Genomic DNA, 19,574 nt, shown 5'->3' with positions numbered 1-19,574 from the left:
ATTACAGAGGCATCTGAGTGAACCTGGAACAGGTACTTTGTAGTATTATAAATTCAAGACTTCTAGACTTCCTTATTGAACAAAGTGTCCTGACCAAAAGCCAAATTTGATTTTTACCAAATAACAGCACATCTGATCATATTTACACCCTGAACTCCCTTATTGACACCCATGTGAACCAAAATAAAAACAAAATATATATATTCCTGCTTAGTTGATTTTTAAAAAGCATTTGATTCCATTTGGCAATGAGGGTCTCCTGTTGGGAGGAATACATATGATTTTATTAAATCTATGTATACAAACAGTAAATGTGCAATAAAAATGGGAAGCAAACAAACAAACTACTTTACTCAGGGTCAGGAAGTCCAACAGGGCTGTAGCCTAAGCCCCACTCTATTTACCATATATATAAATGAATTGGCAAAAACTATTAGAAAAGTCCACAGCACCTGGTCTCGCCCTGCATGACACGGAAGTTACATTCCTGCTGTAAGCAGATGATCTAGTTCTGTTGTCACCCACAAAAGAGGGTCTACAACAGAATCTAAATATCCTACATCAGTTCTGTCAGACATGGTCCCTGACAGTAAACTTCAAGAAGACAAAAACCATGATTTTCCAAAAAAGATCAAATTCCCAAGACTTAAAACACAATTTAACAGTAGGAATGAAAGACATAGAACATTTTACATTTACATTTTAGTCATTTAGCAGACGCTCTTATCCAGAGCGACTTACAGTTAGTGCACACAAGTCTAATCATATCTGGGCTTAAAAATGAGCTCCACGGGTAGTTTTTTTAATTTGTTTTATTTCACCTTTATTTAACCAGGTAAGCCAGTTGAGAACAAGTTCTCATTTACAACTGCGACCTGGCCAAGATAAAGCAAAGCAGTGCGATAAAAACAACACAGAGTTTCTGCTTGGCTGTCAATTAACTGAAAGAGAAAGCAAGAAGGGATTTTTACGCTATCAAAAGACAAATTCAAGTAAACATACCAATTAGAACCTGCCTCAAAATATTAACATCTCCAATTGTACCAATTGCTCTGTATGGAAGTGAAGTGTGGGGTCCCCAAACCAATCAAGATTTTGAAAAATGGGACAAACATCCAATTGAAATCCTGCATGCAGAATTCTGCAAAATTATTCTTAGAGTACAAAGAAAAGCCCCAAATAACGCATGTAGGGCAGAATTAGGCCAATATAAATTACTAATTAATATCCAAAAATGAGCCATCAAATTCTATAACCACCTAAAAACAAGCGATTCCTACCACTAAAAATCCCTGAAATGCCAAGAGATTAACATAGAGAAAAGTCCCCTCATCTAGCTAGTCCTGACGCTAAATTCACAAACAATTACCAACACAACAATGCCTCAGAACAGCACTCAAACAATCTGTCCCAAAGAAATTATAACCAAACAAAAATAAAATTATATTACCTATTGGGAAAACATGACAAAATCTCAAAGTAAACTGAAATGCTATTTGGCCCTAAACAGACAGTACACAATGCCAACTATCATTTAACATTAACATAGAAAACTGAGGAAAGAATTGACAATATACCGACTCAGTGAGCATAGCCTTGCTATTGAGAGAGGCCGCCGTAGGCAGACCTGGCTTTCAAGAGAAGACAGGCTATGTGCCCACTGCCCACAAAATGAGGTGGAAACTGAGATGCACTTCCTAACCTCCTGCCAAATGTAAGACCATATAAGAAACATATTTATCTCAGATTACAAGGACCCAAAAAGAATTTGAAAACAAATCAAATATTGACAAGTTCCCTTATCTGTTAGGTGAAATACCACAGTGTTCAATCATCGCAGGAACATTTTGACCTGTGGCGATAAGAAAAGAGTAACCAGTGCAGCAGAAACACCAAAGTAAAGAGAACCTATGTATTTATTTGTTTATTTATTTTCCCTTGCCATTTATACTTTGATTTTTTTCACACACAGCACAGGTACCAGCTGGCTGAGCGGGCCCTAGTGGAGCGACTAGTTAAATTAGTCTGTGCGCTATTTTATCTTCATTTATAGGCTATTTTACATTTTATTTAGAGTGTATAGACCGACGGCCTGTACAGGTCCGGACCGATACACTCGTATTTGTGCTTGTTTTTGTACATAGTTAATCATTTAACATTTCAAATGTCTTTCTCTTTTGAAACGTTTGTGTGTTAAATGTTAACTGTTAATTTGTGATTGTTTATTTCACTTGCTTTGGCAACGTTAACATATGTTTCCCATGCCAATTGTGAGAGAGAGAGGGAGCGAGAGAGAGACGCAGAGAGGGAGAGACACAGGGAGAGAGAGACACTGAGAGGGAGAGAGAGAGAGAGAGAGAGAGAGAGAGAGAGAGAGAGAGAGAGAGAGAGAGAGAGAGATAGAGAGAGAGAGACACACACAGAGAGAAAGAGAGACACACACACAGATATATATACAGTGCATTCGGAAAGTATTCAGACCCCTTCCCTTTTTCCATATGTTTTTACATTACAGCCTTATTCTAAAATGGATTAAATCAAAAATGTTCCTCATCAATCTACACACAATGCCCCATAATCACAAAGCGAAAACAGGTTTTTGAAATGTTTGCAAATGTATGAAAAATAAAAACAGAAATACCTTATTTACATAAGTATTCAGACCCTTTGCAATGAGACTCGAAATTGAGCTCAGGTTCATCCTGTTTCCATTGATCATCCTTGAGATGTTTCTACAACTTGATTGGAGTCCATTCAATTGATTTGACATGATTTTGAAAGGCACACACCTGTCTATATAATGGTTGACAGTGCATGTCAGAGCAAAAACCAAGCCATGAGGTCGAAGGAATTGTCCGTAGAGCTCCGAGATAGGATTGTGTCGAGGCACAGATCTGGGGAAGGGTACCAAAACATTTCTGCAGCATTGAAGGTCCCCAAGAACATCGGGGGAGAAGGGCCTTGGTCAGGGAGGTGACCAAGAACCCGATGGTCACTCTGACAGAGCTCCAGATTTCCTCTGTGGAGATGGGAGAACCTTCCAGAAGGACAACGATCTCTGCAGCACTCCACCAATCAGGTCTTTATGGTAGAGTGGCCAGACGGAAGCCACTCCTCAGTAAAAAACACATGACAGCCCGCTTGGAGTTTGCCAATAGGAACCTAAAGGACTCTCAGACCATGAGAAACAAGATTCTCTGGTCTGATGAAACCAAGATTGAACTCTTTGGCCTTGTACCATCCCTACAATGCAGCATGGTGGTGGCAGCAACATGCTGTGGGAATGTTTTTCACCAGCAGGGACTGGGAAACTAGTCAGGATCGAGGGAAAGATGAACGGAGCAAAGTATAGAGAGATCTTTGATGAAAACCTGCTCCAGAGCACTCAGGACCTCAGACTGGGGTGAAGGTTCACCTTCCAACAGGACAACAACCCTAAGCACACAGCCAAGACAACGCAGGAGAGGCTTCGGGACAAGTCTCTGAATGTCCTTGAGTGGCCCAGCCAGAGCCCGGACTTGAACCCGATCGAACATCTCTGGAGAGACCTGAAAATAGCTGTGCAGCGATGCTCCCATCCAACCTGACTGAGCATGAGAGGATCTGCAGAGAAGAATGGAAGAAACACCCCAAATACAGATGTGCCAAACTTGTAGCGTCATAACCAAGAAGACTCAAGGCTGTAATTGCTGCCAAAAGTGCTTCAACAAAGTACTGAGAAAAGGGTCTGAATAATTATGTAAATGTTGTTTTTCCGTTTTTTATTTGTATTAAATTTGCAAATGTTCTAAAAACCTGTTTTTGCTTTCTCATTATTGGTATTGTGTGTAGATTGATGAGGGCGGAATAAACAATTTAATCAATTTTTGAATAACGCTGTAACGTAACAAATTGTGGAAAAGTCAAGGGGTCTGAATACTTTCCGAATGCACTGTATATATATATATATATATATATATATACACAGTGGCTTGTTAAAGTATTCACCCCCCTTGGCATTTTTCCTATTTTGTTGCCTTACAACCTGGAGTTAAAATTGATTTTGGGGGGTTTTGTATAATTTGATTTACACAACATGCCTACCACTTTGAAGATGCCAAATAATTTTTTGGGTGAAACAAACAATAAATAAGACAAAAAAACTGAAAACTTGAACGTGCATAAATATTCAACCCCCCCTCCCCCCATAGTCAATACTTTGTAGAGCCACCTTTTGCAGCAATTACAGCTGCAAATGTCTCTTTAAGCTTGGCACATCTAGGCAAAACTGCTCCAGCTCCTTCAAGTTGGATGGGTTCCGCTGCTGTACAGCAATCTTTAAGTCATACCACAGATTCTCAATTGGATTGGTTTTGACTAGGCCATTCCAAGACATTTAAATGTTTCCCCTTAAACCACTTGAGTGTTGCTTTAGCAGTATGCTTAGGGTAATTGTCCTGCTGGAAGGTTAACCTCCATCCCAGTCTCAAATCTCTGGAAGACTGAAACCAGGTTTCCCTCAGCAGGTTTAGTGCCATCCATCATTCCTTCAATTCTGACCAGTTACCCAGTCCCTGTCGATGAAAAACATCCCCACAGCATGATGCTGCGACCACCATGCTTCACTGTGAGGATGGTGTTCTCGGGGTGATGAGAGGTGCTGGGTTTGCGCCAGACATAGCTTTTTCCTTGATGGCCAAAAAGCTCAATTTTAGTCTCATCTGAACAGAGTACCTTCTTCCATATGTTTGGGGAGTCTCCCACGTGACTTTTGGCGAACACCAAACGTGTTTGCTAATTTTTTTTTCTTTAAGCAATGGCTTTTTTATGACCACTCTTCCCAGCTCTGTGGAGTGTATGGCTTAAAGTGGTCCTATGGACAGATACTCCAATCTCAGCTGTGGAGCTTTGCAGCTCCTTCAGGGTTATCTTTGGTCTCTTTGTTGCCTCTCTGATGAATGCCCTTCTTGCCTGGGCCGTGAGTTTTGGTGGGCGACCCTCTCTTGGCAGGTTTGTTGTGGTGCCATATTCTTTCGATTTTTTAAAAATGGATTTAATGGTGCTCTGTGGGATGTTCAAAGTTTCTGATATTTTTTTATAACCCAACCCTGATCTGTACTTCTCCACAGCTTTGTCCCTGACCTGTTTGGAGAGCTCATTGGTCTTCATGGTGCCGCTTGCTTTGTGTGCCCCTTGCTTACTGGTGTTGCAGACTCTGGGCCTTTCAGAACAGGTGTATATATACTGAGATCATGTGACACTTAGATTGCACACAGGTGGACTTTATTTAACTAATTATGTGACTTCTGAAGGTAATTGGTTGCACCAGATCTTATTTAGGGGCTTCATAGCAAAGGGGTTGAATACATATGCACGCACCACTTTTCCGTTATTCATTTTGTATAATTTTTTGAAACAATTTTTTTTTTTCATTTCACTTCACCAATTTGGACTATTTTGTGTATGTCCATTACATGAAATCCAAATAAAAATCAATTTCAATTACAGGTTGTAATGCAACAAAATAGGAAAAACGCCAAGGGGGATGATTACTTTTGCAAGGCACTGTATATATATATATATATATATATATATATATATATATATATATATATATATATATAGAGAGAGAGAGAGAGAGAGAGAGAGAGAGAGAGAGAGAGACACAGTGAGAGACACACACAGAAACACAGAGAGAAAGAGAGCGAGAGAGAGAGAGAGAGAGAGAGAGACACACAGAGACACAGAGAAAAAGAGAGAGACACACAGAGAGAGAGACACACACATACGGAGACACACAGAGAGAGGGAGACACCGAGAGAGAGAAACAGAGAGAGAGAGAGAGAGAGAGAGAGAGAGAGAGAGACAGAGACACAGAGAAAGAGAGAGAGACACATAGAGAGACACACAGAGCGATAGAGAGACCCATGGAGAGAGATAAACACAGAGAGAGAGAAATACAGCGAGAGAGAGGAATACAGGGCTGCGCGATGACAAACAGAGCGGAACGCTGGATTCCTTGGAATTCCTTAGAGCAGAAAGAATGTGCTAATCGGCTGACCTTTGAAATCATGATGATGGCTCAATCATCATCACCTCCCTTCATTAAAACAGGCCGCATTACATTTTAGTCATTTAGCAAACGCTCTTATCCAGAGCGACTTATTTTTTCATATTGGCCCCCCGTGGGAATCGAACCCACAACCCTGGCGTTGCAAACGCCATGCTCTACCAACTGAGCTACATCCCTGCTGGCCATTCCCTCCCCTACCCTGGACGACGCTGGGCCAATTGTGCGCCCCCCCATGGGTCTCCCGGGCGAACCAGGATCTCTAGTGGCACAGCTAGCACTGCGATGCGATGCCTTAGACCACTGCGCCACTCGGGAGGACAGACACAGAGAAGAGAGAGTCAGTGACTAAAGAAAGTGGAATAATCCGCCAGACATGGGTAGACATATACTAAAAGTATGTGGACACCTGCTCGTCGAACATCTCATTCCAAAATCATGGGCATTAATATGGAGTTGGTCCCTCCTTTGCTGCTATAACAGCCTCCACTCTTCTGGGAAGGCTTTCCACTAGATGTTGGAACATTGCTGCGGGGATTTGCTTCCATTCAGCAATAAGAGCATTAGTGAGGTCGGGCATTGATGTTGGGAGATTAGGCCTGGCTCGCAGTCGGCGTTCCAATTCATCCCAAAGGTGTTCGATGGGGTTGAGGTCAGGGCTCTGTGCAGGCCAGTCAGGTTCTTTCACACCGATCTCGACAAACCATTTCTGTATGGACCTCGCTTTGTGCACAGGGGCATTGTCATGCTGAATCAGGATAGGGCCCTCCCCAAACTGTTGCCACAAAGTTGGAAGCACAGAATCATCTAGAATGGGGTCTCCCGAGTGCGCCACTAAAGATCCTGGTTCGAGTCCAGGCTCTGTCGTAGCCGACCGCGACTGGGAAACCCATGGGGCGGCACACAATTGGCCCAGCGTCGTCCAGGGTAGGGGAGGGTTTGGCCGGCAGGGATGTCCTTGTCCCATCGCGCTATAGCGACCCCTGTGGTGGACCGGGCGCAGTGCACGCTGACTCGGTCGTCAGGTGTACGGTGTTTCCTCCAACACATTGGTGCGGCTGGCTTCCGGGTTAAGCAGGCACTGTGTCAAGATGCAGTGTGGCTCGGCTCGGTTGGGTTGTGTTTCGGAGGACGCACGACTCTCGACCTTCGCCTCTCCCGTGTCCGTACGGGGGTTGCAGTGATGGGACAGGGACTGTAACTACTACCAATTGGGGAGAAAAAGGGGGGTAAAATACCGAAGAAAATAAAAAAGATTAATCTACAATGTAATTCTATGCTGTAGTGTTAAGATTTCCCTTCACTGGAACTAAGGGGCCTAGCCCGAACCATGAAAAACAGCCCGAGACCATTATTCCTCCTCCACCAAACTTTACAGTTGGCACTATGTATTTGGGCAAGTAGCGTTCTCCTGGCATCCGCCAAACCCAGATTTGTCCGTCGGACTGCCAGATGGTGAAGTCAGTGCAGATTCATCACTGCAGAGAAGGCGTTTCCACTGCTCAAGAGTCCAATGGCGGCGAGCTTGACACCACTCCAGCTGACGCTTGGCATTGCGCATGGCTGCTCGGCCATGGAAACCCATCATGAAGCTCCCGACGAACAGTTGTTGTGCTGACGTTGCTTCCAGAGGCAGTTTGGAACTCGATAGTGAGTGTTGCAAACGAGGACAGACGATTTTTACGCGCTACGCATTTCAGCACTCGGCGGTCCCGTTCTGTGAGCTTGTGTGGCCTACCACTTCACGACTGAGCCGTTGTTGCTCCTAGACGTTTCCACTTCACAATAACAGCACTTACAGTTGACCGGAGCAGCTCTAGCAGGGCAGAAATTTATGAACTGACTTATTGGAAAGGTGACATCCTATGACAGTGCCACGTTGAAAGTCCCTGAGCTCTTCACTAAGGCCATTCTACTGCCAATGTTTGTCTATGGAGATTGCATGGCTGTGTGCTCGATTTTATACACCTGTCAGCAACGGGTGTGGCTGAAATAGCCGAAGCCACTAATTTGAAGGGGTGTCCACATACCATGTAGTGTAGGTGAGCAGTCACTATCTTTGACACTTGATATATTTGACTCATAAAATGAGATGTCTGCATTTGAATGCTCCGTATCAGTCAATACCATACAGTGTTTGAGTATCTGCACAATTACTAATCTGTATGCACCCAATAAAAACCCCTTAATATTATTTGCATGAAGGAAACCATAGACAGGGTAGCATAGACAAGCATACTGAAAGATAACAGCACGTAGGCTCTAGTTAAATAATGTCTAAAAGGACAGACAGGAAATTCTCCATGGCAATTTTAATTGAGCAATGTCATGGTCAGTTTGGTATGTGTTTAGAATGTGGCGGGTTTGTGACTTACTGGATGATATCACAGGACAGGATGTTAGCGTTATGTCGTACTTCTCTGAGAGAGATAATGCTTGCTAGAAAACAAGAACAAAAGCCAACATCAGTTTCTATATTCCACGGGTCAGAGGGGTTTATGGGGGATGGGGCAACAATTAAAACACACACCTGCCTTTAAGGACAGTTTGCCCCGCCCCCCACCCCCCACTGGCTCTCTTCCGTTTCCTTTTCCTGTCAATTCCATTGGTGTGAGTGTGTAGAGATGACACAGCGTAAAGAATGTGTAAACAGGCCCTTTTAAAGTGGGCCCAACACCTCTTTATGAGTGGGGGTTGAGAGTGTAACCATGAGGGCTGAATCTTGAAACCATAACAAATCCTGTATCAAGCCTGTATTATAAACCAACTCTGACCATAATAATCAACATCTCCACCGGCATATCTTCTCACTGAACATACTCATTGACCTAATGAATATCATGGCCAAGAACTAACACTTGAATCTTCCATGTCATATCTGGTAGCTGAGGAATTCATATAATGAGATTCAACACACATTTCAACACATCAGTATGTCACTTCAACAGCTCCCTCGGGTGCAAGACATTTCCCTAATATTTGGCGAAGAGAGAATGGATAATAAGCATTACAAATGATGTGTGGCTCCTGCTCTTTCCATCCATATAGACTTATACTGAAAATATACTATATACACAGCACCAGTCAAAAGTTTGGACACATCTACTCATTCCAGGGTTTTTCTTTATTTTTACTATTTTCTACATTGTAGAATAATAGTGAAGACATCAAAACTATTAAATAACACATATGGAATCATGTAGTAACCAAAAAAGTGTTAAACAAATCAAAATATATTTTATATTTGAAATTCTTCAAAGTAGCCACCCTTTGCCTTGATGACAACTTTGCATACTCTTGGCATTCTCTCAACCAGCTTCATGAGGTAGTTACCTGGAATGCATTTCAATTAACAGGAGTGCCTTGTTAAATGTTAATTTGTGGAATTTCTTTCCTTCTTAATGCGTTTGAGCCAATCAGTTGTGTTGTGACAAGGCAGTGGTGGTATACAGAAGATAGCCCTACTTGGTAAAAGACCAAGTCCATATTATGGCAAGAACAGCTCAAATAAGCAAAGAGAAATGACAGTCCATTATTACTTTAAGGCATGAAGGTCAGTCAATACGGAAAATGTAAAGAACTTTGAAAGGTTCTTCAAGTGCAGTCGCAAAAGCCATCAAGCGCTATGATGAAACTGGCTCTCATGAGGACCGCCACAGGAAAGGAAGACCCAGAGTTACCTCTGCTGCAGAGGATAAGTTCATTTGAGCTAGCGGGCTATACGCTACATCGGCAGGATAGAACGGCTGACTCCGGTAAGACAAGGGGTGGTGGTCTGTGTATATTTGTAAACAACAGCTGGTGCACAAAATCAAATACTAAGGAAGTCTTGAGGTTTTGCTCGCCTGAGGTAGAGTATCTTATGATAAGCTGTAGACCGCACTATTTACCAAGAGAGTTTTCATCTATATTTTTCATAGCTGTCTATTTACCACCACAAACCAATGCTGGCATTAAGATTGCACTGAATGAGCTGTATAAGGCCATAAGGGAACAGGAAAACGCTCATCCAGAGGCAGCGCTCCTAGTGGCCGGGGACTTTAATGCAGGGAAACTTAAATCCGTTCTACCTAATTTCTACCAGCATGTTAAATGTGCAACCAGAGGAGAAAAAAACCCTAGACCACCTTTACTCCACACACAGAGACGCATACAAAGCTCTCCCTCGCCCTCCATTTGGCAAATCTGACCATAACTATATCCTCCTGATTCCTGCTTATAAGCAAAAATTAAAGCAGGAAGCACCAGTGACTCGGTTAATAAAAAAGTGGTCAGATGACGCAGATGCTAAGCTACACTCCACACTGCCCTTTCCCACCTGGACAAGAGGAACTCCTATGTGAGAATGCTATTCATTGACTACAGCTCAGCATTCAACACCATAGTGCCCTCAAAGCTCATCACTAAGCTAAGGATCCTGGGACTAAACACCTCCCTCTGCAAGTGGATCCTGGACTTCCTGACGGGCCGCCCCCAGCTGGTAAGGGTAGGTAACAACACATCTGCCACACTGATCCTCAACACAGGGGCCCTCAGGGGTGCGTGCTCAGTCCCCTCATGTACTCCCTGTTCACCCATGACTGCATGGCCAGGCACGACTCCAACACAATCATTAAGTTTGCCGACGACACAACAGTGGTAGGCCTGATCACCGACAACGATAAGACAGCCTATAGGGAGGAGGTCAGAGACCTGGCCGTGTGGTGCCAGGATAACAACCTCTCCCTCAACGTGACCAAGACAAATGAGATGATTGTGGTCTACAGGAAAAAAAAGAGGACTGAGCACGCCCCCATTCTCATCGACGGGGCTGTAGTGGAACAGGTTGAGAGCTTAAAGTTCCTTGGTGTCCACATCACCAACAAACTATCATGGTCCAAACACACCAACACAGTCGTGAAGAGGGCACGACAAAGCCTATTCCCCCTCAGGAGACTGAAAAGATTTGGCATGGGTCCTCAGATCCTCAAAAAATTCTACAGCTGCACCATCAAGAGCATCCTGACTGGTTGCATCACCGCCTGGTATGGCAACTGCTTGGCCTCCGACCGCAAGGCACTACAGAGGGTAGTGCGTACGGCCCAGTACATCACTGGGGCCAAGCTTCCTGCCATCCAGGACCTCTATACCAGGCGGTGTCAGAGTTGCCAAAGACTCCAGCCACCCTAGTCATAGACTGTTCTCTCTGCTACCGCACGGCAAGTGGTACCGGAGTGCCAAGTCTAGGTCCAAAAGACTTCTCAACAGCTTCTACCCCCAAGCCATAAGACTCCTGAACAGCTAATCATGGCTACCCTGACTATTTACACTGCCCCCCCCACTCCCACCCCCCACCCCATCTTTTTACGCTGCTGCTACTCTGTTAATTAATTATGCATAGTCACTTTAACTCTACCCACATGTACATATTACTTCAACTACCTCAACTAGCCGGTGCCCCCACACATTGACTCTGCACCGGTACCCCCCTGTATATATAGCCTTCCTACTGTTATTTTATTTTACTTCTGCCCTTTTTTTCTCAACACTTTTTTGTTGTTGTTTTATTTTACTTTTTTATTTAAAATAAATGCACTGTTGGTTAAGGGCTGTAAGTAAGCAATTCACTGTAATGTCTGCACCTGTTGTATTCGGCGCATGTGGCCAATACATTTTTATTTTATTTTATTTTATTTTATTTGAGTTAACTTCACCTCAGATTGCAGCCCAAATAAATGCTTCACAGAGTTCAAGTAACAGACACATCTCAACATCAACTGTTCAGAGGGGACTGTGTGAATCAGGCCTTCATGGTCGAATTGCTGCAAAGAAACCACTACTAAAGGACACCAATAAGAAGAAGAGACCTGCTTGGGCCAAGAAACACGAGCATGGACATTAGACCGGTGGAAATCTGTCCTTTGGTCTGATGAGGCAAAGTGTGGCTACTTTGAAGAATCTAAAATCTAAAATATATTTTGATTTGTTTAACACTTTTTTGGTTACTACATGATTCCATATGTGTTATTTCATAGTTTTGATGTCTTTACTATTATTCTACAATGTAGAAAATAGTAAAAATAAAGAAAAACCCTTGAATGAGTAGGTGTCGAAACATTTGACTGGTAGTGTATATTTAATCCATCTTCCATGTGATAGCCAGAATGACCTATTCACTATATGTTCTGCATTCTCGTCATGTCCCTGTCTCCGAAAATAAATATAATGGTCAAATGAACCAGTCTGGTAACATGTTTCCTCTGCAATTATTATTTCATTATTTCATTTCAACATGTTCTCATTAGAATGACTCTACTGATTACCAATAATAAAGTACATTGGGAATATGTAGATTGAAATGCAAGCATGGCTGAAATAATTGGAAATGTATAATTATGTCAATTATGCTTTATGTCAATTTCTGGGTGAAATACAGTACGGAGTGATGACCAATATCTTTACTACATGATGTCATCGTTTTCAGCAAACCGCAGTCCCGAGCATCGGTCTCCAGTCGCTTGATGGTAGTGACATCTAGTGGCTGACAGAGACACTGTCCTCATAGTGAGACAAAGAAACAAAGGCGTCATTGTACACTGATGATTCATGTTTTCTCTTAAATCCACAACCTGGATCCCTCCACAGCCTCATAGATGATCTAGATACATTTTCTAACCTCTCTTACAACCAAATTATGATAAGTGTACTATATTACGTTATATGTTACGTATTGGATCACTAAAAAATACAACTTTTATATTACGGTGTAGTTTACTAATAAAATGGTCTGATGGTGATGTGGATATACTTGGTATACATATCCCGAAATTAATCAATGATCTCGCTCCAATAAATGTTAATAGAAAGTTAGCAAAAATAGGTAAGATCTTGCTAACATAGAAAGGTCTATTTGTGGAAAAATCACCCTGATTAACTCTTTAGTAATATCCCAGTTTACCTATTTGCTTATGGTCTTGCCTACACTTAGCGAACAGTTTTTTAAATGATATGAGAAAAAGATATTCCATTTTATTTGGAACGGCAAGGCAGACAAAATTAAATGAATTCGGAGGGCAGAAATGATTAAATATGAAAGCAATAGACCTCTCATTAAAGGCTTCAGTCATACAAAAGTTATACTTAAATAAGAACTGGTTCTCTAGCAAATTAGTAAGAATGTCTCACCCCATGTTCAAGAATAGCCTTTTTCCCTTTATTCAGATTACAACCTCTCACTTTCAGTTATTTGAAAAGGAAATAATCTCCTAAATATCACTACTTCTGAAACAAGGCGTAGAAAGTTGGTTGCGATTTCAATTTCATCCACCAGAAACGACAGAACAAATAATACAACAAATATTGTGGTTAAACTCAAATATACTAATTGATTTTTTAAAAACATTATTTTTTGAAAAAATGTTGGAAAAGGTATAATCTTCGTAAATTATATCATAGGTAGAGTTACGTTGCACATGCAGCTAACAAAAACATATGGAAATGTCTGCTCTACATTGCAGCATTACTGCAAACATGGAAGAGGAAAGTGGAAGGGGGAAAAAGTAAGAAACTTGTCTCTCGGCCCTGCATTAAAGACCATAATTGGTTAAAGAAAATTGTGATAAATAAAAAAGTAAACCAGTTTCATTTAAGAGCCAAAAAATGTACAGCAGTGCCATATAGATTACAAAATAGTTGGGAAGAGATTTTTGATGTACCGATTCCATGGCACATGGTATATGAACTGATATGCAAAATGATGCCAGATTCTAAATTTAGAATTTTTCAATTTAAATTATTATACAAAATTCTTACAAACAGTAGAATAATATTTATATGGGGTACACAACCTTCCCAGCTCTGCAGATGTTGATGCGAATTGACAGAATCATTAGATCATTTGTTTTGGTACTGTCCATATGTAATAATAATAATATCCCATTTAGCAGACGCTTTTATCCAAAGCGACTTACAGTCATGTGTGCATACATTTTTGTGTATGGATGGTCCCAGGGATCGAACCCACTACCCTGGCGTTACAAGCGCCGCCCTCTACCAGCTGAGCTACAGAGGACCACATGTATCTTGTTTTTGGTCACAGGTCCAGGAATGGCTGAAGGATTGCAATATTTACCTGGAGCTAACCCTGCAGATAGCACTACTGGGTGATCTGAAAAGTCATAGTCAATTGATCAATAATATAATAATACTTTTAGCAAAAATGTTTATTTTTAATTTAAAATCTGTAGAAACCATGAGAAAAGAACGGTTCAGAACTTATGTGAAACAGTACAGTTGAAAAATATATGGCAAAAATAAATCCAATATGGAAGGTGTTAAGAAATAGATGGGAGGTGTTGAATGGAGCTGAAGGATGGGACTAATAACAACTAACAACAACTAATAACAACAAGATAACTAATGTAAAGCATACTGTGTCCATGATAAGTATATAGGTTATAGGTTGAGAGCTTTTGTGAAAGAGCACAGTTAGAAAGCTATGGCATATAGAAGCAAACCGGATGGACATCATGAAAATGATCGGAGAGTTTGAGGGTAGAGGAATTTCAGGAGTAAAAACAAACAAAATAGAATTATTGTAAAATTGACTGAGTCCATATAATGTATATAGTATGTATAAGCTGGAAGTAGAGGCCTAAGCATTGTTGTTCACTAGTTTACTCCAATTAGGGAAGGGGTCATGGGGTTGGAAAGTAATAAAGGGAAATATATTTTCTTAAAGGATATGTGTATATATGTATGTGGGCGGCAGGTAGCTTAGAGCGTTGTGCCAGTAACCGATAGGTTGCTGGTTCTAATCCTCGAGCCGACTAGGTGAAAAATCTGTCAATATGCCCTTGAGCAAGGCACTTAACCCTAATTGCTCCTGTAAGTCGCTCTGGATAAGCGTCTGCTTATGACGCAAATGTATATATATATATATACACATTGTGCGAAAAAAACATATGGGGGATTGGAAGGGATGCAGACAATTACATTGATGGAAGTTACAAACTATCTGCAATTTTAAAGCTGATCAACCCCCCCCCCCCCCCCCCCCAAAAAAAGAAAAAAAGAATATATAGAAACACGAGCGATGGACATTAGACCGGTGGAAATGTGTCCTTTGGTCTAGAGTCCAAATGTGAGATTTTTGGTTCCAACCGCTGTGTCTTTCTGAGACGCGGTGTGGGTGAACGGGTGATCTCTGCATGTGTATTTCTCACTGTAAAACATGGAGGAGGAGGAGTAGTTATGGTGTTGGGGTGCTTTGCTGGAGACACTGTTTGATTTATTTAGAATTCAAGGCACACCAGCATGGCTACCACAGCATTCTGCAGTGATACATCATCCCATCTGGTTTGGGCTTAGTGGGACTATCATTTGTTTTTCAACAGGACAATGACCCAACACACCTCCAGGCTGTGTAAGGGCTATTTTACCAAGAAGGAGAGTGATGGAGTGCTGCATCAGATGAGCTGGCCTCCACAATACCCCGACCTCAACCAAATTGAGATGGTTAGGGATGAGTCAGACTGCAGAGTGAAGAAAAAGCAGCCAACAAGTGGTCAGCATATGTGGAAATTCCTTCAAGACTGTTGGAAAAGCATTCTAGGTGAAGCTGGTTGAGAGAATGCCAAGAGTGTGCAAAGCTGTCATCAAGGCAAAGAGTGGCTATTTGAAGAATCTCAAATATAAAATATATTTTTTGATTTGTTTAACACTTTTTTGGTAACTACATGATTCCATATGTGTTATTTAATAGTTTTGATGTCTTCACTCTTATTCTACAATGTAGAAAACAGTCCAAATAAAGAACAACCGTTGAATGAGTAGGTGTTCTAAAACTTTTGACATGTAGTGTATATATTTGCAAAATAATATATGGGGGATTGGAAGTGATGCAGACAATTACATTGACAGAAGCTACAATCTATCTGCAATATTCAAGCTGATGTACCCCCTAAAAAAATAATGGAATTAAAATGGATTTTTTTGGGGTTTGTATCATTTGATGTACACAACATGCCTGCCACTTTGAAGATGCAAAATATTTTTTATTGTGAAACAAACAAGAAATAAGACCAAAAAAAAGAAGAAAACTTGAGCGTGCATAACTATTCACCACCCCAAAGTCAATACTTTGTAGAGCCACATTTTGCAGCAATTACAGCTGCAAGTCTCTTGGGGTATGTCTCTATAAGCTTGGCACATCTAGCCACTGGGATTTTTGCCCATTCTTCAAGGCAAAACTGCTCTAGCTCCTTCAAGTTGGATGGGTTCCACTGGTGTACAGCAATCTTTAAGTCATACCACAGATTCTCAATTGGATTGAGGTCTGGGCTTTGACTAGGCCATTCCAAGACATTTAAATGTTTCCCCTTAAACCACTCGAGTGTTCGCTTTAGCAGTATGCTTAGGGTCATTGTCCTGCTGGAAGGTGAACCTCCATCCCAGTCTCAAATCTCTGGAAGACTGAAACAGTTTTCCCTCAAGAATTTCCCTGTATTTAGCGCCATCCATCATTCCTTCAATTCTGACCAGTTTCCCAGTCCCTGCCGATGAAAAACATTGGCAGGGACTGGGAAACTGGTCAGAATTGGATGGAATGATGGATGGCGATATGTTTGGGGAGTCTCCCACATGCCTTTTGGCGAACACCAAACGTGTTTGCTTATTTTTTTCTTTAAGCATTGGCTTTTTTCTGGCCACTCTTCCATAAAGCCCAGCTCTGTGGAGTGTATGGCTTAAAGTGGTGCTATGGACAGATACTCCAATCTCCGCTGTGGAGCTTTGCAGCTCCTTCAGGGTTATCTTTGGTCTCTTTGTTGCCTCTCTGATTAATGCCCTCCTTGCCTGGTCTGTGAGTTTTGGTGGGCGGCCCTCTCTTGGCAGGTTTGTTGTGGTGCTATATTCTTTCCATTTTTTAATAATGGATTTAATGGTGCTCCGTGGGATGTTCAAAGTTTCTGATATTTTTTTATAACCCAACCCTGATCTGTACTTCTCCACAACTTTGTCCCTGACCTGTTTGGAGAGCTCCTTGGTCTTCATGGTGCCGCTTGCTTTGGATAAAAGCGTCTGCTAAATGGCATATTATTATTATTATATACGCACGCATCACTTTTCCGTTATATATTTTTTAGAATTTTTTGAAACAAGTTATCTTTTTCATTTCACTTCACCAATTTGGACTATTTAGTGTATGTCCATTACATGAAATCCAAATAGAAATCCATTTAAATTACAGGTTGTAATGCAACAAAATAGGAAAAACGCCAAGGGGATGAATACTTTTGCAAGACACTGTATATTTAACCCATCTTCCATGTGATAGCCAGAATTACCTATTCACTATATGTTCTGCATTCTCGTCATGTCCCTGTCTCCGAAAATAAATATGATGGTCAAATGAACCAGTCTGGTAACATGTTTCCTCTGCAATTATTATTTCATTATTTCATTTCAACATGCTCTCATTAGAATGACTCTACTGCATTACCAATAATACATTACATTGGGAATATGTAGATTGAAATGCAAGCATGGCTGAAATAATTGGAAATGTATAATTATGTTAATTAGGCTTTATGTCAATTTCTGGGTGAAATACAGAAGGGAGGGATGACCAATATCTTAACTAGATGATGTTATCGATTTCAGCAAACTGCAGTCCCGAGCATCGGTCTCCAGTGGTTTGATGCTAGTGACATCTAGTGGCTGACAGAGACATTGTCCTTTATAGTGAGAGAAACATCATGAACCGCTGCAGTAACTCCAGGGTATACTGTAGATGCCCCATACCAAATCAACCCATATAACGCCCTATGCACCCTATACACTAGTGTAGATCTGAGAGAAGTGGATAGGCGCCAGGTAGCTTAGCGGTCAAGAGCGTTGTGCCATTAGCCGAAAGGTCGCTGGTTCTAATCCCCGAGCCGACTAGGTGAAAAATCTGCTAAGGCACTTAACCCTAATTGCTCCTCTAAATCGCTCTGGATAAGAGCGTCTGCTAAATGACAAAAAAATAAATAAGTGTACGCAATATGGCAACAATTCCAGCTGGCTGGTGGTGTTATTCCTATTTATAAATTGTGTGGGTCGATCCCTGAATACTGACAGTCTGACTGTATGACAAAACATTTATTTTTAGTACCCTAATTACGTTGGTAATCAGTTTATAATAGCAATAAGGCACCTCGGGGGTTTGTGATATATGGCCAATATACCACACGGCTAAGGGCTGTGTCCAGGCACTCAACGTTGCGTGCTAGAACAGCCCTTAGGCGTGGTATATTGGCCATATACCACACATCCTCGGGCCTTAATGCTTAAATAATCCTCTCAGATTTCCACAAGGGGGTAGGGGCTAATAGCAGTTGAGTCACTATCACAAGTCAAGTCCATATCCGCTGAGAGAAGTAGATAGGGCCAAGCAAAATGGTGAATGTTCCACCTAGCCTGTCATATAAGGTGGCACTATTACCATATTGGTTACATAGCTAAAGAAGAAGTAAACTACAGTGGTCAGTTTGGGATAGAGCGATAGAATACACAGTAGGTGACAACGTTTGGAGGGTTGCAGCTAGAAATTAAACTTCTAAAGGGTTTGATTTGGTCCATGGCATTGTACATGACTAGTATCTGACTAGTGTCTTAATGTGATATGTGGTTGTCCCACCTAGCTATATTGAATGCACACACTGTAAATCGCTCTGGATGAGAGCGTCTGGTGAATGACTCAACTGTACAAATGTACTAGACTAGTGAGTGACTAACACTAGCAGCCACAAGGTGGCGATATAAAATACAAGATAAACTGTAGTACTGTTGTGTGATGCTGCATTGAATTATGCAGAACCAAAATGTTTAGGTTGAAAGTAAATATACACAGGGCACCATTTCATTATAAATCTGTAAAAACTAGTTTTAATGGCAAAAAAACATGAAAATGACAAATATGGAAACTGACTCCTTTATAAAAACGAACTGTTATTACTGTATTTATGACAATAAATATAGACTGCACCATGGACAGCAGATGATCAAAACAATATATATTTATATGACTATCCAATGAGTGCAGTTAGCTTTTCTACCCCGAATGCGTATTCTTATTCCAAGATTTAGTCTCAACAAGATAGTAGAAAATAAGATATAATTCTAACCCTGATTCTTCAAAACAAACTGATAACATATTGTAAAAAATGAACAATATTTAAAGATGGAATCCACAGTGGGGAAACGGCACCACTGCCTGCCCCACGGCCTTTGCTTTTGTTTTGTTGATGAAGCAGACCCGGGAGCGTCCGTCAGCGTGGTAAAAAAAGCAGTACATATTCTGCCATTCTAGCGTGCGTGCAGCGATGTCCGAGTGAGAAAAAAAAAAGTGTTAGTTGTTTGCGATATTACAACAATAAAGAAGTTAGTGCAAACGGACGTGGCTGTTTCACCATTAAGGATTCCAACTTAAAAACAAAAATAAATAATCACAGTCATTAAGAATGACATTTCAAGCCACAATCTTTACAGAAATTGCACTTCAAAA

Source organism: Coregonus lavaretus (genome assembly GCF_964263955.1).
Source record: "Coregonus lavaretus genome assembly, chromosome: 3".
NCBI classification, from domain to species: Eukaryota; Metazoa; Chordata; class Actinopteri; order Salmoniformes; family Salmonidae; genus Coregonus; species Coregonus lavaretus.
Note: the sequence above shows the minus strand (reverse complement) of the source record.